Genomic DNA, 19,514 nt, shown 5'->3' with positions numbered 1-19,514 from the left:
TGATAAATACGTTTTGTGAAGGAATGAATGATCTTTTAGCAATGTCTGCCAGGGACACAGCGGTGGAGAAGTGGACCATTGCTGATGCGTTTCACCAGAGAGGAAATTGAGGCCCCAGGAGGACTTTGCTCAAGGTCACACAGCTAACTGAGAGGTGACACGTTCAAGGGTTAAACACACGTCTTCTGACTCTCTCGCCACAAAGCCCTTCAGTATCCTGTCTGAGAAGGGATTTGAAGGGAACAGTTTTCAGGACAAGGGAAGCACCTGCTGGAAAAAGAGGCTCTGTTCCTTGTTTAAAAGATTTTTTTTTTTTACATTTATTTATTTTTGATCGAGAGACAGAGCATGAGCGGGGAAGGGGCAGAGAGAGAAGGAGACAGAATCCGAAGCAGGCTCCAGGCTCCCAGCTGTCAGCACAGAGCCCGACGCGGGGCCCGAACTCACAGACCGCAAGATCATGACATGAGCCGACCCAGGTGGTCCCTCTTCCTGTTTGCTCCTCTGTTTACTCTTCGGGCCTCTGTGCCCTGAACGCCCCACACTCGGGGAGCCTCCCCGCCGGCTGCATTCTACAAGTCACCCTTGCACCCGGCCTGCTGCAGGTTCCCTCCTAGAAGGACTTTGCCGAGTGGCGGTGAGGGGCTCCCCACCGCAGGCCACGATGCCCACGTCCCTCAAACACCTCTGGCTTTGCCCAGGCCTGACGGCTGGGTCCGGAGGTCCAACCGGCCCCTCCGGGAGCATTGCCTAGGTGGGTGGGGCTTTCTGGGTTGTAGTAATGGGGTGGGGGGCAGGGGAGCCTGACAGCACGAGGGCCTACCTCGGAGCCTGGCGTGCAGTGGGGCTCCGGTGGAAGTGTGCGGAAAGACTGAAGGAACATTCAAGACGGATGGACGTGGGAATCGAGAGGAGGTGAGGGCCACTGTGTTCGCTCCCTACTGCGTCACCCAGCTGTCCTAAGTGGCTGGCTGCTGTCATTTCCAAAGGACGGGACTGGCTTCCTTGCTAGGGGATGGCCCTTCGTCCCCCTCTCCGTGTCCCTGTGTCCCTACCGCACCGTGGGCCTATGGGGATGGCCGTTTTCCCCTGTAGGCCAGGACCCCGCTGGGTTTGAGTCCTGGCTCTGGAAGATAGGGGGCTGCTTAGTAAGGCTTCATGTCTGCGTTTGTAGAAAGAGAATGGGAACCGTAATACTTGCTTTCGAGGGTTAAGAATTCAGCGAGTTAATATAGGGACAGCTCTGCAAATTGAGGCTGATAGGTAGGAAATGTTCAACTAACGTTAACTACCGTAATGGTGGTGGTGGGGACTGCCACCCGTCGTTCAGAGAACATTAAGGCTCAGAGAGGTTGAGTAACGTACTTCAGGTGAACCAGCTCCTAACAGATACAAATGTGCCTCCACATCCGTTTCTTCCTCAACCCAGAAGGCGTGAGCATTCCCAGGGTCCAGAGAAAAGTTTAGGAGGAGTGAGTGGGAGTTCCCACTTCTCTTGGAAATGCTAGGAATTCTGCCCCCCACCAGGGTTCTGAGAAGTTCCTGCAGGTGTGAGAAGTGATTTTGGTTCTTTCCTGGGAAAAGCTGGGCCAGTGTGTGTGTGTGTGTGTGTGTGTGTGTGTGTGTGTGTGTGCACGTGTGCAGGTACACCCATGTGTGATCGTGGTGGCGGGGAGAAGCTGTTCTTTGTTTCTCCGGAGACAGAGCTGCCCTGCCAGAGCGGGCCCGATGGCAGATGGCGGGGCAGGGCAGGGGTCTAGCTGACCGGAGGACCGCTGCAGACCTTTTCAGTGTCTATATCTGGGGTTGCTGTGCCCTCTGGGCCCCTGGATCCCAACAGGGGCTGGCTCTTTGTGTCGGCCAATTTCAAACTGTTAGATGCACCCGGGGGTCACGCCCCCAGTGGGTGCCCAGGGCAGGCAAACTCATTTCAGTATTAGCTGACGTTGGAGAGGATTCAAAAGTGAAATCTGTGGTGGTGGGGGGGGGGGGGGCAAAAATTAAGTTCATCGAATGCATTTCAAAGCCAAATAAAAATGGCTTTTGGGTCCTCTCCTGTTTTTGGATTATCCTTGCCTGGATTCCCATCTGCCTGCATGGATTATCCGTGTCTGTGTGAATGGATGGTTCCTGGAAGGTCTGGGGAGGGTGGGGCTGTGACACCAGGCTCGGCTTCCTTGCCAGCGCAGGGCCCAGCGGGTGAGGCAGGTCAACCTCTGTTGGCAGCCAGATTCTGTCTGATGGGCTCGGGCGATGGGAGGGAAATCAGGGTCCTTTGATGGAACTCCAGGTGCAGCAGCAGAGAGGGACTGATTGGAAGGAAGAGGCATCTGTTCGGAAAGGCAGGTTGGGGAGAAGAGAAAGTCTAATCAGGCCGTGGATGCTGAACTCCGGGCTGGTGCTCATCAGGGGGCAGGTGAAGGGACAGGAACTTCTCCAAGCAGAAGGAACTCCTGGCCACCGCCGTGGCGAATCTACTGGTGGCTCAGGGGGAGCGGAGAGGTATGAGCATTTCCTCTGTGCCAAACAGCGTTCCAAGCACCCTGCATACATTTTCTCATTTAACTTCCAAAACAAGTCTATTGTTACCTCTGCTTCTCAGACAAGAAAACCCAGGCAGAGGGAGGCAGTTTGCCAGGGTTACAAACTGGGAAGTGAGGGATGCTGAAGGAAGGCTGAAGGCTGGGGGGAGAGGGGTGCTGCTAGCAGGAGGGAGTGGCTTATGCGGAGCCGTGGAGGTGAGAGGGGACAGAGAATGCAAGGGCACAGTATGGGGAGCAGAGAGGCTGGGGCAGATCCCCGATTCCTACCTTGAAGGGAGGAGGACAGTCTGGGAGGGGCAAGGGGGAAGAACCCCAGAGCTGAATTATACTCTGGGAGGACAGCAGGCTAGGAACACAGGTGGAAACTCCCCGGGCCCCAGCTGGCTGTGAATTCTCCCGGAAGCTGGGGACCTAGCTTAGACCTCCAGGGAAAGGGAGAGCCCCAGGGAAGGGGAGAGGTTGAGGGAAAACTCCATCCCCCCAAAGCAGGGGCAGGCACGGCTCCCAGTATTGTTGTATCACTTAGAAGGGGCCTGCCGCTTTGCTGTGTCCCCAAGAAGGGAAAACGCTGGATCCTGGGATCCAGTCCTGGGATCTAAGCAGACAGGGAAGGCTCCCAGCCTGGTCACCAAGAGCCCTGGAGTTCGAGAGGTCTGGGGTCCAAGCCAGGTTTCCCCGCACATGAGCTCTATGATCTTGGGCACATAACCGAAGTTCTCTGAGCAGACTCTAGAACGTCTGTGACACGGGGATGATAATGCTGTGGTAGATCTCGTTGGCTGCCTTCCCCAAATCCACTGCCCCCTTTCTTCTTCTTAAGGACACTCCTGCTTTGTTCAGGGATTGATCGCTCCTTGATGATGAAGCCCGTTTCTAGAGGGGAACAGACCCTATCCCCAAGACTAGGCATATATGACCCTATTAGAGTCATCAGACAGTCATGGTTTCCAGTAATTGGTTAGGAGTCTGCGCTTAAGCTGATGAGCACCCCAATGGGTGGTCCTGGAAGACCGGAGGAAACATTTGGGGGTGGGGAGCGGCGGGTAGAGACTCTCTATTTCTCTGTCTCCTGGGTGGGAACAGGGAACCAACCCTCTTGCTCCCAGTGCTGTGGGCAGTCATTGCACACCTTTGAGAGAAGCCGGTCTAAGAATAAGTCCCACGCTTGGAAAAGGGCCGGGCTGAGGCATCCACAGACAAACTGAGCCAGCGCCCTGGTCGCCCTGTACCTGGAACCCACCCAACCTCCTGACCCCATTATGTGAAATAGAAAAGTCCTCATTGTTTAAGCCAGGCTGGAGTCTGTCTTCTGTTATTGCAGCCAAAAAAGAACGCAGGGGCATTTCTCCAGGTTGTTCATTTGTGTTTTCATTTATTCAGTCAGCGAGTGTTTATTGAGCACCTACTAAGAACCAGACAACGCACCAGCCACTGGGAAGGCAGCGTCCCGCATGGGGCTTCCTCTCTGGCTGGGAGGGGCATTGAGGCAGGGGCCCCACCACCATCAGAGACAATTACCAGAGCAGCGTCTCAGAGGAAGCCGCTTTCAATGTTGAGTAAGAAGGAGCCAACAGAAACCCAGTCATGGAAAGGCTTGTAGGTCACCGTGAGAGGTTTGGATTTGTTCTGGGGACACGGGAAGGCCTTGGAACATTCCGAACAGAGGGACGGCGTGCTCCGGGGTGCATTTGTAAGCGATCACTCTGGCTGCCGCGGGGAGATGGGACACAACCCGAGGGGAACGACAGAGGCAGGGAAGTCACGGACAGCGGCCGCAGAGGAGACAAAGGCGGACAAAAACATCGGGGTGTATTTGGAGGCATAAACACCGCATTTCCTGGTGGGCTGAAGGTAGGAGGTAGGAGAAGGGATGAACTGAGTCCTCGGGGTTTGGGTCCGAGCAGCAGGTGGAGGTGAGGATGTGGCAGAAGGAATACCAAGAGGCCGTACCTGGGTGACACAACAGAAATGTCTACACTCTGCCGGGCTGTGCCCAGCAGGGGATTTTAGGCTCCGCCTCCAAGGTGGGCTCCACAGGGGCCAGACCCAAGTGTTGGGCTTTTGCGACGACGACCTGGAAGGAGAAGAAAGAGGAAGAAAAGCCAGCAGCTCAGGGGGAGGGACTTGGGGAGAAAAGCCATACCAGGAATCCTCCGGGGGGGGGGGGGGGCGGTGAGGACGGTGAAGTTAAGAGTGGCTGCTGTGGTCCATCCACATGTCCTGCTGCTGGAGACACGCAAAGGATTTGAATTCTTTTGAAAGGACCTTTTGGTTGCCGGGCTGGGTTCCTTTGGTCTTGGCCTTGGCGTGAGACTGGACCGCGGCGGCTGGTATTTTATTAGGGTTACAGGCGTAAGCCGGGCCCAAGGGGTGACTGATATCACTATAGAGACTCTTCCCAAACTCGAAATGGGGGGGGGGGAGCGTGGAGCAAACACCCCCGGAGCCCACACCTCCCGATCCTTGGTGGTGGGTGCAGTTCTGGGCTGACTCTGAAGGGGAGTCCATCCAGTCGTGCAACACCCTGACCTCCCCCTGCTCCCGGGAAACGTTGTCCCCCTCTGACACACACACACACACACACACACACACCCCAAAGCCTTAGCTTTCCCTGTATAGGAAGAGGTTGTCCCCAGGAGACCATTTCTCTCCCTGCAGGTCAATTAGGATGAGGACCTTAGGCGCCCCTGAGTGGCTCGGTCGGTTGGTTGAGCGTCCACCTTTGGTTCAGGCCGTGATCTCGTGGTTCATGAGTTCAAGCCCCACACCGGGCTCGATGCTGTCAGTGCAGAGCTCACCTCGGATCCTCTGGCCCCCTCTCTCCGCCCCTCCCCCGCTTGCGCGCTCTCAAAAAGAAACACACATTTAAAACAAACAAACAGACAAAAAGATGGGGACCTCAGATCAAGGTGGAGGGCGGGGCTGGGAGAGGGAGGCAGCCTGGGCGTGTGTCTGAGGGGCAGAGCTGGGACTAGCGAGGGCAAGTGACGCATGTAGGCTCTAAAACGGAAGCAGGCGCCCACTCTCGGGCCCCGAACCCGAGAGTGAGTACCTCCCTGGGTCTGTATGCCGGATGCCTCATGTGCCCCACCCCCGTCCCCGCCCTGCCCCCGGAGGAGAGAGGCACAGGGAAATAGGCCCCCACTGCAGCCCTACAAGTGTCTCGCCAGCTGACCTGGGGAAGACACACGTCTCTCTGAACTTTGGTTTCTCTGTCTGCAAGTCGGGTGCTGATGCCTACCTCTTAGGGCCCTTGTAATAGTTTCTAACTAATGGGACGGCCCAGGCAGCAATCGAGAAACCCGGGAGGCTGGGATTATGTTCCCATTTTACAGTTGGGGAAACCGAGGCAGAGAGAGGTTAATCGACTGGCCCAGGGGTGCATGGCAGCAATCAAGAAACCCGGGAGGCTGAGATTATTTTCCCATTTTACAGTTGGGGAAACTGAGGCAGAGAGAGTTTAATTGGTCCACGGGTGCATGGCCACAATCACGAAACCCGGGAGGCTGGGATTATTTTCCCATTTTACAGTTGGGGAAACCGAGGCAGAGAGAGGTTAATTGACTGGTCCATGGTGCATGGCCACAATCAAGAAACCCGGGAGGCTGGGATTATTTTCCCATTTTACAATTGGGGAAACCGAGGCAGAGAGAGGTTAATTGACTGGCCCAGGGGTGCACGGCAGCAATCAAGAAACCCGGGAGGCTGGGATTATTTTCCCATTTTACAATTGGGGAAACCGAGGCAGAGAGAGGTTAATTGGCCCAGGGGTGCACGGCAGCAATCACGAAACCCGGGAGGCTGGGATTATTTTCCCATTTTACAGTTGAGGAAACCGAGGTAGAGAGAGGTTAATTGACTGGCCCAGGGGTGCACAGCAGCAATCAAGAAACCCGGGAGGCTGGGATTATTTTCCCATTTTACAGTTGGGGAAACTGAGGCAGAGAGAGGTTGACTGGCCCAGCGGTGCACAGCCTGAGAGTGGCATGGCTGGGCCTTGAACGCACACTCCCAGCAACTATCGCGTGAGGTTTCTCTCCCTGAGGCAGAGAGAAGGAGAGCTGAGAGGGACGGCCTATGCCAGGCAGCAGGGGACGTTGGAGGTGATCAGGGATGGGGTCCCCAGGGACGGGGCCCTCCCGAAGACAGGCTGGGGCGTTTTGTTTTAAATGTACGATTTACTACTATTCAGGGACAGTAATGGTGAGGTCACCAGATCAGGGGGTGGCCTCTGCTGGAAGACAGTCACAGATCCCCAGAGGAGGGGCGCGCCCCCCAGGCCACAGGAGGAAGCCCCAGGTCGGTCAGAGGGCAGCCAGACAAGGGGAAAACACGGGCCAGATGCTTTATCATGGTTTTCGCAGGAAGGGATGGGCGAGGCAGGCCAAGCAGGTTTAGGACTGGCCAGTGGGAATCATTCCAGCAGACTCTGGGGTGTAAGGAATGCTTGCCTGGCACCTGGCCCAGGGGGATTGGGGCAGGGGTGACGTGTGAGAGCCCCATGGAGGAGGGGGTGGGGGTATGGCTCTGGCTCGGTTGGCGCACGTATGAAAGGCACACGAGGAAGGGGACTTGTTTGCTCCGTCTAGGAATCCGCTAGCCCTGTGGGGACCTGCCTCTCTGCTGTCGGCAAGGCCCCCAGGGCGTCAAAGCATCAAGAAACGAGGGAAACTGGAGGAAGTAATAAAACATAGTTGATGCTCGTTTCTGAGCTGGGAAGCGCTTGCTTGTTTGGAGAGTTTGGGAAGGAAAGAGGAGAAATGTTTGCGCTCTAGAAACACCTGTCAAACGAGGCGCTTAGCAGCTCCGAGCATTAATTAGGCTGAGCGCTGCTGGGAGGGGAGGGAGGCGGCCAGGGAAACAGAGGCACAAGCGACCCGAGGCTGCTGGTTCCGCTGGATCACAGCTTTGCCAGCCACTCACCGTGTGCCCCGGGCTAGCAACTTACGCACCCCGAACTTCACATTCAGGTCGGCACTGGGGTCGTGGTTCTGGAATCTGGTCCAGACCGCCTGGGTTCAATTCTTAACATCCACCGCTTATTAGCTTGGTGACCTTGAGCGAGTTGCTAAACCTCTCTGTGCCTCGATTCCCTCACCTGTAAGAAGGGGATAACGACAGCATCAGTCATACAGGTGGTTGTAATGCAAAGTTAACACGCATAAGACATTTTATGCGTCTATGGGATGCAAAGCCCACGGTGGCCCCACACGTATGTTGGTGGCTGTCATCATTAGCCGTGCAGATGGCCGTCACTGATTTGGATATTCATGGTGGCACCATGGGACAGGGTAGGGGGGCGGGGTGGTGGTGAGAATCCAATTTGGTGACACATTCAACCAGGCGCAGAACGAACATTCCGTACATGGGAACTAACTTTACTGTTATCCTGCCGACACTTTACAATTAGTGTTGCCCTAGTAGAAGTAATTTAAGGGGCTACTGTCCCTCAGTCACCCAAAGCCGGTGTCTTTGGACCGCTCTTTCCTCTTTAAAGGCTCCTTGGGTGATGCCCTGGCCTCTCCCACCAGCGGGACCCCCTCCCCCGCAGGAACCGCTCTCAGCACCCCCTCCCCTGCACCCTCCCAGAGTGGGATCGGAAGCACGGGCCAGTCAATTGCCTATTCATGCTCCTCGAGTCCTTGTTAATGTAGAACCTTCCAGAGCCTCTGAGCTCTCATCAGAAAATGAGGATCAGAATGCCCAGCTGGCCAGGGAACGGTGGGGATTTAGGAGAGACGGGAGACACAATGCCCGGCGCCTGGCACATAAGAGCTTCAACAAATGTTCTCTTGAAAAAAAAAGCAAGCAAGCAAGCAAAAGTGCTCTGTAAACAATGGTTCTCTGATTCTCTGCCAACAGAGGGATTGCGTCGCTAAGCAAGTGGAGAGGAGACATGGGGTCCCTCCTGGGGAGGTGAGGAAGGCACCCGGTTTGGCTCTGGTTGGGCATAGTGGGCTGCAGCCGGGCTGGGCCAGGGGGGCTCAAGGGGGTGGGGCTGGGGCAGAGGGGTGCAGGCTGGGCCGTTGGGGTGGAGGGGCTCAGGGGGGTGGGGCTGGGGCAGAGGGGTGCAGGCTGGGCCTTTGGGTGGAGGGGCTCAGAAGGTTGGGGCTGGGGCAGAGGGGTGCACATGGGCCTCCCAAAGCGGGAAGGTCTCTGCCCGGCAGCCAGGGTGGGGTCCGGGTGAAGATTCCAATGTCCAGGACCCAGGGTGACGCTGGGGCCCAGTCCTTCTGCATCCTGAGGTTGGTCAAGGAGATGTGGCTGCTCCAGGGAAGGGACTGCGGGCCCCCCCACGACAGCGCTGCTGAGACAGTGGGCTCGGAGTGGGGACCCGAGCTGGGAGCAGTGACAGCTCCATGTATGGACAGGTGCCAGGAAGATGATGGTGAACAGACAGGATCCCTGCCGCAGGGCGCTTACCTTTCCAGTGGCCCTGAAGGAAGACCCTCTTCCTCCTGCCCCTCGCCGGGGTGAGCTGGAGGGGAGAGACTGGAGGCGGGGAGGCCGGCCGGCGCGGGTGAGGGCCTGGACGGTGAGGGCGGCGGGAACGGAGAGAAAGGGCTGGAAAGAGAGGGCTCTAAGAGGCGTCGGGTGTGGAAGGAGAGAAGGAAGACGCCTGGGTTCATGGGAGAAGGAGAGCTGGGGCGGAGGGCACAGGGCATTGGGGAGGACGGGAGAGATGAGTTGGGGGTGCGGGGGGTGGGGGTGGAGAATCCAAGGAGCATTTGCTTGGACAAGGCGGCAAGAAAGAGAGCGGCCCCTGGAGGGAATCTGCTGCCAGCCTCTCTGCCAGGGCCCAGAAGCGCCCTTTGGATGGAGGTGAGATCTGGGGGCAGGGCGGGGCGAGGTGGGTGGGAGGTGGGAGGGACCTCAGTGTGGGACATTGAACTACGGGGAGCACCCGGGCGGTGGAGATGCGGGCTCTGGAAAGCCAGTGCCTTCCTGGAACCCTGGGGCGTCTTCAGCCCCCCAGAGGCTTCTGGGAATCTTTTGATATACATCAGAACTCCTGAAATGATCCAAAAGCGGCCCAAGTGGGAGGTGAGAGCATTACCAGGCTGCACAGTAGCCTGCTCGCAGCCGAGAACCCCGACTGTCAGCCGGGGGGGCCCCCGGGGGCCCCTCTTGGAAAGAGAAGGAATTCTTCTTTGCCTGGAAGTGGGGTGCGGAGGGGCTGAAGGACTTCACGGGGGCGGGGTGGGGGGGGGAGACTTGAGGGGCCCTAGCCAGAGTGGGCCGTGAGAGAGTAAGGAGGGAGAGGAAAAGGGACGTTCAGAAGCTTGGGGACTAAACTTTGGGGCGACCTCGAATGTACCTTGAGAGACTCCAGTAAGCAATATACTTACTTTTAATTACCTCTGGCGGCTAACGCGAGTTTTGGCAATTCAACGCGGCTCCGGGATTGAGCCACAGAGGTAACAGGGGCAGCACTGGAGCCCTAGTAATTAGAACCACCCCCATTTATCGAGGGTTTTTGAGCCCAGAGACCCTGGGACCAGACCGCCTTGGGCTCAGCCCCCGGGATGCCTCGGTTTCGCAACCAGGAATGACAATACCACCGGTCTGGTTACCTGCAAAGCAAATCACCCCACGATTCTGTGGCACACAATTCCCACCATTTTATTGTGCTTATGGGTCAGGGCTTTGGAGAGGGCAGGGAGGGGATGGCTTGCCTCTGAGATCTTGGTTGGGGAGGCGTGAATGGCTGGAGGCTGACCCCAGCAGGGGTGCTCCGGTTGGGGGGGGCACCCCAATTTGGTCTCTCCGTGTCGCTTGAGCTTCCTCGCAGCATGGCGGCCTCGGGAGAGCCGCGCTTCATACGCCGGGACCCGGCGCCCCAGGAGCCACCGTTCCCACCGCCGAGGCAGAAGCTGCTTTTCTTGGGCTGACGGAGCTTTGAAAGTCACACGGCGTCCCTTTCTATTGGTTGGAGTGGTTATAAGCCCGGCCGACTCAAGGAGGGGCAGGGGACACAGACCAGGGCTCTTGATGTTACAAAATCTGCAGTCAAGCTTTACAACGGCTGCAAGTAATTACCGCACAGGGTTGTTGTGGGGATTCGATTAATTAGTTAATCCGTGGGAGGCGCTCAGAGCCTAAGAGCTCAGGAAGTGGCAGCCATTATGGTGGCCGCCATTGCTGTCATTGTCAGACGCCCCAAGTTCGCACGAGGGAGGCAAAGGGACTCAAGGTCAAGGGCTGGGTTGCGGCTTCCTTTAGCCTGAAGGTCCTCGTGCCCAGTGACTGCCTTCAGATCGCTCCCCGCTGGGTGCCTGTCCCCTTCCGCCCTGAGGCAAAGACGCCCTGGGAACCACTCCTGGCTAATAGCACCCTCAGGTCTGTAGCACCATTGCTATTAATTAAAACCGAACCATTATTAGCAACCCCTCAAGCAGGTGGATGGGGCCCCCGCTCCAATTCCAGCAAATGAACCTGCCTCTCGGCGGACAACTCTCGGATATGGACGTTAGTCGTTTGTCTTGGGCCTCCCTGGCCCAGGGATGGGGCGCTGGGACCCTGGCCTCAGCCTGCTGCTGGGGTGTGGACGGCACCGATTCCCAGCTGGAGAACCCAGGTTCCTGACAGTGGCCGCGGTAGGCACTACGTGTCCGTGTTACTCAGTCCCGCGGGAGCCTGGACTGGGTATCTGAGTCTCAGCTCTGCGGCTCCTGAGCTGGGTGACCCTGGACAGGTCCTTATCCCCTCTAAACCTCAGTGTCCCCAGCTGTGAAAGGGAAAGGGTGTGGATTTCTGCCTGGGTTTCTCGGCTCCCACCTGGTCCTTCCCTTCCAGAAGGAAGGGAACTTTCTGGTGTGTGGAGGCCTGGAGGAAAACGGAGCAGGGATCTGGGCTCTAGGATCCAGACAAAAGCCACGATGAGGCTAGAGAAGGCCTGGAAATGCAGAGGACAGGAGCTCGCGGGAGGAGGGGACCCTCTCTCCCTGTAAATCTAGCTTTTCAGTTCATCGGGAAACTTGAATGTGGACGGCCGGGCAGCTACGCGGCCAGGCAGGCCCCCGCTTCTCTTGGGGCCTCACCTCACTTGGGCAACCAGATGGCTGGCCTCAAAGTGGTTTGACCATCTTAAATCTCCAGCAAGACTGACTGCTCCTCGGCACCCCCCGCCCTCCTCCCAGCCTGGGCCCCCCGCCCTTCGCACAGAGCCGAGCGATGAAGAGCCCAGAGCAGGGAGTCCATGCGGCTCAGTCGGTGAAGCGTCCGGCTCTTGATTTCGGCTCGGGTCACGGCCTCACGGTGGGAGAGTTCGAGCCCCACGTCTGGCTCTGCCCTGACAGCACGGAGCCTGCTTGGGATGCTCTCTCTCTCTCTTTCCCTCTCTCTCCGTCTCTCTGTCCCTCCCCTGCTCATGCCTTCTCTCTCTCTCAAAATCAATAAACATTTAAAAAAAAAAAAAAAGTCGCAGAGTGTGATGGCTTCAGCGTGAACCTCTGCCCTGACACTCCTTTCAGCCGTGTGCCTCTCTGAGCCCTGGTGGTGGGGGGTGGGGGATGGGGATCATCTTCCCTGGCCCCCATCACACAGCGGATCCAGACTCGCTTAGCAAACCGGCAAGCCCCTCGGGATGAGGGTAAGGAGCAGGGACCCACCGAGCACGTGAACAAGGGGATGTGTCTCATGGCAGAGGCCACTCAGCAGGCTGACAATGAGCAGAAGAGTCACCGCCTCTGTCCCCAAGCTGCTCCCCCCGCCTCCATAGTCCCGGTGAGTCCCGTGGAAGCCCTGACTGCGGGGTTAGCCCCGGCTACCCGGCTCTCCTCGGCCCTTTCCCAGCATCTCCACTCACAACATCCCCGGGGGTCCAGGGGAGGCGCGAGTGACGCCCCAAGAGCCTGACGCAGACACAGGGAGAAAACAGGGGGCCCCGGACAGCGGCCGCAGAGGTCAGGGAGTGGGGTGGCGGGGGACGCAGCGACCTAAAGAGCCCCTTACAGCCCCAGAGCAGCCAAAGTCTCCCGTATAAACGTGAACGTGATACGGGTGTGACCGGCTTGCCCCGGTTTGCCTGGGACTTCCCTGCTTTTATTGAAGGTCCTGTGGCCCAGGCCAACCAGACAGTCAGTCGGTCCCCCTAACCTCGGAGCGTGTTGGGTGAAAGCACAGCTCAGAAGCCCGAACTCCCCGGGTTTGAGTCCCACCTCTGCTGCTTGCTGCCCACGTGACTTGGACGAGTCAGTCACCTTTTCTGTGTTTCAGCGTCCTCATCTGCAAGATGAGGTAAGGCCCCGCTCCCAGGGGAGGTCCTGGTGTGTTGGCTAAGCCACGCACGGAGGACAGTTGGAACGGGGTCTGGCGTCCAGCAGCTGCCATGAAACCCCAGCCCCCGTTATCTTTCAAGCCCTCCTTCCCGCAGGGGAGATGACGTGTCATAGGGACTCACTCGCCTGTCCAGCACCCGAAGGCGCAAGTCCTGCTGGGTCCCGCCCACGGCGGGGAGGCGAGGGTTGTAATACCTACAGCTAGACGTGGGTACCTGTCAGGGCGGGGTACAAAAACAAAGGCTTGATCTTTGAGTCTTTCACTTGGAACGGGTGAATCGGTAAGGCTCCGAAAAGAAAAGCAAACCCAGACCCATAAACAAAGGCTCTGGTGGCCTTTCAGAACGGGAGGCACTTGTTCCGACCGGGGAGATAGTGATCGTGGAAGGCTCCCCGGAGGAGGCGACGTTTAAACTGGATGTCTGGGAATGGGGAGAATCTGGACACGGGGGGTGATGAGAAGCGGGGACCCTGGGCAGTAGTCTCCGTGCGGGAGCCTGGGTTGATATCCACAGGCTGCTGCTTTCAAGCTGTGTGACCTTGGGGAAGATGGCTTTACATCTCTGAGCCCCTACTTCCCTCATCTGGAAAATAGAAAGGGTCTCAAGGAGCATCGAGAACAGCTCCCCAGAGCGTCTGGCCCAAAGATGACAATTTTTCAGCAACAGGATCGTCAGAGGGGCCGGTGGGGGACGTCTTTTGTTCCCTCAATAAGCTTATATGCGGTGTGGCCGAGCCATGCTGGCTCCCAGACCCTACATTCTAATGGGCGTCCGGCAATGAGGACCAAATGGAGAAGGGCCAACATTTTGGACGGGCTGGAGCCCAGGGGTGCATGGGGGGGGGGCGTAGAGGGAATAATGTGGGGAGAAGCTGAGGTTCAGTGGAGGGCCTTAAAAGCCGTAGCCTTGATTTCTCTCTGTCTGCGTTGGGAAAGCAGAGAAGCGTTTGGAGTAGATTTGCAATCAGCCCTCCCTCCCTGCCTTCCTTCCCTCCTTCCTTCCCGAAATTTCGCGTGCCAGCCCCGGGGTCACCAGCCACAGTCTGTCTTCGTGAGGCTCACGCCTAATCGGGGAGGGAGACGCTAATCAAATAATCCCTCAAAGAAATGTGAACTTTGTGAAATTGCAAGTCTGATTAGCAATAAGAGAAGGGGGTCAGGGAACACCTCTGGCAGATGCGGCCACGGGGCCAGATCCGGAGGAGGAACATGAGACCCAGAGCAAGGGAGGCTGGGAAAAGGACACCCGGTAGCAGGCACAGCATGGGCAAAGGCCCTGTGGCCGGGCCGGTCATGGGAACACCCGGGCTGGGGGGCGGGGCGCGTCACAGGAGATGGGGCCGCAGGAGGCAGAGGCTTCGGGCTCTTGGAGGCCACTTTTGGGTTTTGCTTTTATCTGGAGAGTACGGGGAAATCTCAGAGGGTTTAAGCGGGACAAAGACGTGACCAGACGCGTGTCTGTGAAGATCATTCATCCAGTGAGGGGAACAGAGTGGAGGAAGCCGGACCGGAAGCTTGGAACCACTCAAAAGCAGAGCTGAGACCAGGACTGGGGGGGGCAGGGAGTTTATCTGGGAGCGGCCCCTCCCCCTTCCCGCCCCCTCGGAACAGGAGTGACCAACCAGGGGGACAGGACAGCCATTGCTGGGGTGCTGCTGTAGGCCACAGGGGCTCCATCTTCCTGAGAAGGGAACCCAAGGCATTCCAGAACTGCCCATCCGCCCCTCGGGGGTGCTGGGCACGAACCCAGACACCCCAGGGTGAGAGGTGCCCGGGACCGACGGGAAAGACACTTCTGGAGCACACATCAGGGTGCAGTGATTCGAACCCCGCAGGCGCCCGCCCTCCACTCCAAAAGGTGAAATCAGAGGAGGGGAAAGGTGGGGATTGGGGGGGCGGGTGGTGGCTGCGGGGGGTCGTGGAGGAAAGTGACGGATCTCAAAATGCCCAGGAGGGGAGTCAACGGGTCGCGGTGATGGAGCTGGGTAAGGGTGCTGCCCGGATCGCGGGGTGGGGAGCACCGCGTAGGGACGCCGGGAGGGCGGGGGGCGGCCGGGAGGTCACGCTGGAGGTGCCTTTGCGACATCCCGGAGAAGGTGTTGAGAAGGAGGCTGACTAGAGGGACGGGGGGCTCCGGGGAGAGGTCCCGGCCGGAGCCATCCATGCGTGAGTCATCGGAGGCCCGGCGAAGCCACCGGGAAGCGTGAGATCACCTGGAGAGAGGACGGGGCGGGAGGAGCCTCCGGGCCGCGTCCACCTCCTTCCCCTCCCCCCCGCCAGCCTCTCACCGCCGCCCGCAGCCTTTCCCTCCCCGCCCCCCCCCCCCCCGCCCCCCGGCGGCCCCTTCCTCCCCCGCCCGCCTCCCAGGAGGGAGGGACATTCCAGCACTTGTGATTCTAATTGAGTTTAATTGTCTCCTCCAAGTTGCGCTAAAACCCTTTCAAAGTCCCCTGAAATTAGGGAACATCGATAACGCCGCTCCTTGGGGTTTTAATCTGTGTCCTCCCCGAGAACGGTGATTAATTTTTTACAAGCTAATCATATCTCTTAGGCAGGCTGTCAGCAGAGGACCCGTCATCTCTCATCAATAATGAAGCGATCCCAGCTCCCGCGCTTCCCGCAGCCTCCTGCATAATTCACCAGGAGGGCTTCCAACAAAGAAGGGGAAGGGCGGGGTCCCCTTAATCGGTGGCCTTCATAATTAGGCCCGGGTGCGGGGAGGGCTGGGTGGGGCGGAGGGGGGCGGGCAGGGGGTATAAAAACTGATCCAGGGGCCCACAGCTGGCTCCCCCTTTCACCGTGCTCTCTCTGCCTCCGGATCCCCCTTTCTGCCCAGCTGGCCCCCCGCCTGGGGCCACCTCATCCATACTCTCAAGGCCCCTGCCCTCCCCACCCCTCCTTTCTTCCTGGCCGGGACACCACTGCACGCCCAGGCTTCGGCCTTTGGCCTCACAGCCAAGGTCCCGTTTGACAGATGAGTACGCTGAGGCCCAAAGAGAAGCAACTTGCTTAATGAAGGTCACAGAGCAAATCAGGGGCAGTGAGAGCCAGACCTACAGTTCGGGGGGTCTCCCAGATCGGTGCTCCCTCTGTCCCCCTAAACCTTGGGCCAAAGGAGTGGACGGGCCACCCCCCATCCCTTCCCCAATACCGACCGTGTCTATCCTCGGATGCTTAAGAGGAATCTGCCTTTTCCTTCCCCACCCACCCCGGCTCAGGCCTCTCCCCGGGGGACGTGCCGCTCAGCGTGCCCTGGCCTCTGTCACCTGTGTGGTCCATCTCCGAGGACAAAGTTCAGAAGCAAACAGCGGCTGGAGACTGAGGTGGCAGGAAGTGAAGAGATCGCGGAGTTAGAAACAGAAATCACTTGCCCTTTCTCGTCTTTGGCGCCATTGAACAGGACTGCGCACGCTGGCCTGTTGGAGAGATTCCAGAAACCAGGGGGAGCCTGAAACTCCCCCCATGGGAACCGGATTTCTTGCCTCTAGGCCCTGAGCAAATGCCCCGCGAGGACCAGTAGCTAACGTGTTTTCCAGAGAAGAGAAGCGTCGTCCCGGACCCCCACTCAGGAGGCGGGCTCTCTTGTGTCATGTGTCTGTCCTGGGAAAGACCCCTTCCTGTGGCTCCCGCGACTGAGCAGATCCCAAGGGCCCCTCCGTCCCCTACGAGCGCACCCCGAATCTGGGCCTCGGGCCTGACCTCGTGCCAAAGCAGTGGCCAGGCCTGCTCCTTGGGGACCCAAGTCGACATGTCCAAGAGTTTGTCCATCACTCCCCCGGCTCCCCACCCCCCTGTCCCCTTGTCGCCTTTCCGGGTCACCACCAGGGTGACCAGTTGTCCGGGGTTGCTCAAGACCAGAGAGCGTCTAGGGACGCCGGACTTGGTTTTCAAATCGGGAAAGTCCAGAGCAAACCAGGGTGACTTGGCCACCCGAGTGTCCCCTTTCTTCCAGGCGCTGACTGGAAACGTCAGCGTCAGAGAGAAGCAGACAGGGCTGGACAGCGCGTTCCCTGTGCTGGCCGCTCGCTCCGCCTCTCCTGGCTTCCGAGCCACAGTTGACTCATCTGAAACATGAGTAAGAGTAATAAAAACCAAACAAGATTGCTCGGAGGAAGGAGGGAGAGGGTGTATGACTCAGCACAGCACCTGGCACGCAGCAAGCGCTCTGTGAACGGTCACTCCCGTGACAGTGGTCCCTGACACCCCCCTCATCACGTCCTCTGTTGCCAGATCCTGCCACACTCACCAGAGTTTCCACTGCCTGCAAAATACAACCCCCGTTGTCCTAGTTTGGCATTCAAGGCCTTTACAGCCTGGACAGCGAACTTTGTTCCCCGCCCCCTCCGCCTCCTCCCCCTCCAACGCTTCTCCTGTAACTGCCACCAGCAGGGACCTCAAAGGGCAACTGCCTGTTCCCTGTCTGTGTCTCACACTCTCCAGCTGTTTCCTCTCCTGACTCCCTCCCTGCCCACCCCTCAAGGCCCAGGACTAGGGCTGCCTCTTCCAAGAAGCCGTCCTAGATTTAATCACCAGGGGGTGACATCTGAGTCCCCTTGAATCCACTCCTACCCAGCCCCCCCAACCCCGCAACCCCCCAGCCACTGTGTAGTTCCTACCTCTCGGGGCACTGGCACTTTCTTTTTTAATGTTTATTTATTTTTGATAAAGAGAGAGAGACACGGAGGGTGAGCAGGGGAGGGGCAGAGGGAGAGGGAGACACAGAATCTGAAGCAGGTTCCAGGCTCTGAGCTGTCGGCACAGAGCCCGACGCGTGAGATCATGACCTGAGCTGAAGTTGGACGCTTCACCGCTTAACCGGCTGAGTCACCAGGCGCCCCCGGGCAGTTTCTGAATGTAACTAAGCGTAACTACTACTAACTATCGCTGATATCTGTCAAGTTCTTTCTGTGCGTCACTCTCAGTTCTTTGACTTATGTTAACTCCGTTAGTCCCTGGATCCGAGACCCTATGAGGTGGGTGAGATTATTATACCCAGTTTAGATGCAGAGGCAGAAGCCCAGAGAGGGCAAGTCAGGGGCCGAAGGTCACACAGGAGCTGAGTGGGAGAGCCAGGAGAAGTCCTTCGGGGTGTGGATCTGGAGCCCGGCAAACTGGAGTTCCGTTCCCACCTCTAGGACCTTCCCCAGGAACGACCTTTGAGGGCTGTTCGCCAACCCCCCCCCCCGCCGAGGCTCAGTTTCCCCTTTAGAAATAAGGATCCTCAGGGGCACCTGGGTGGCTCAGTCGGTCGAGCGTCCGGCTCAGGTCGTGATCTCGCGGTCCGTGAGTTCGAGCCCCGCATCGGGCTCTGTGCCGACAGCTCGGAGCCTGGAGCCCGCTTCGGATTCTGTGTCTCCCTCTCCCTCTGCCCCTCCCCTGCTCATGCTCTGTCTCTCTCTGTCTCAAAAATAAACATTAAAAAATAAAATTAAAAAAAAAAAAAGAGAGAAGGATCCTCAGACCTACTTCACAGCGCGTTGGATGGAACAGGTTTATCCTCTGCCGGGCACAAAGTAGGTGCTCACGAAAACGGTCCCTCCGGCCGTTAGCTTGGCTTGAGTGGTGGCTACTCACTGGCTTTCCATTCAATGACTGTTTCCTGGGGCCCAAGCCAACTCAACTCAATGGCTGTTTCTAGGCCCTGGGCTGGGGAGACCGACAGGAGTCTGGCCTTCCTAAGGCTGGGGATCGTGTCCTGGCTCCAGGTTTTCCAGAGGGGTGTGTGTGACCTTGACAAGGTCGCGCTGCCTCCTCGGGCCGGAGGCTAACATCTGCACACCCACTGTGGCCAGAAGGGGCAGTGAGGACGGAGGAGTGCGGCCCGTGGTGGGCCCTGTCCCCTTCGGATTAAATGCCCCCCACCCCCACCCCGGGGGGCCCAGCCTAGCGGGAGCTACCGGACGTGATGGCTTTAATGCCGTTCAGACCTTTGGTTCCGGGCGAGGACCCTGCATTTGCATTTAAATGGAGGTTTGCAAGTCTGTAAATCTCCATTTCCCTACCGCCGAGGCCTAATGGTTGTTTAATCATGTTTAGATGAACCCCCGGAGCACTGGGGATTGGTGCCTCTTAAATCCTTAAGCGCAGAGACAGATCAAATGAGGGGCATTCGGGGCAGCCGGTTCTTCTTCACCGCCAGTGGGGGGCGGAGTGGGGGGCGGGGGGATGGTGGTGGTTCTCTCCTCTGGCCTGGGTAGACCCTGACCCCGCCCCTTCCAGGAAGGCCTCCGGGATTGCGCAGAAGGAGCCGTCGCCCCCAATTCCCACAGCCTTCCCTCTACCTTGCAAAGAGGAGAACCCGTGGCTGAGATGTGGCTTCAGAGGGACCTGGAATGGAAGCCGGACCAGGCCCCCGGCGGGGGGGGGGGATCCGTGGCTGTGGGCAGGGCGCTCACCCGTTCTGGGCACCCCCGTTCCTATCTGGAACCTGAGGGGGGGGCGTACCTCCAAATCGTGTATGTAAAGCACCTGGCACACAGTAGGGGCTTTTCACACAGTGGTCAGTGTAACTCCAAATTGCCCTTCACCTTGAGAAGGGTTGGCCTTTGGGGGACTGCTCGACGTCTTGGCCACGGGCACCAGCCGCAATGACTTGTCCCGCTTGTCCCGGATTTCGAGTGGCACCTTGTGTCCCTGCTGAGGGCCTGCGTTCTCTGTGATCAGAACAGCGCCTGACGCTTCTGAGGCCCC

Source organism: Panthera tigris, chromosome C1 (genome assembly GCF_018350195.1).
Source record: "Panthera tigris isolate Pti1 chromosome C1, P.tigris_Pti1_mat1.1, whole genome shotgun sequence".
NCBI classification, from domain to species: domain Eukaryota; kingdom Metazoa; phylum Chordata; class Mammalia; order Carnivora; family Felidae; genus Panthera; species Panthera tigris.
The sequence above is the reverse complement of the archived record's forward strand: the minus strand, read 5'-3'. Positions refer to the sequence as shown.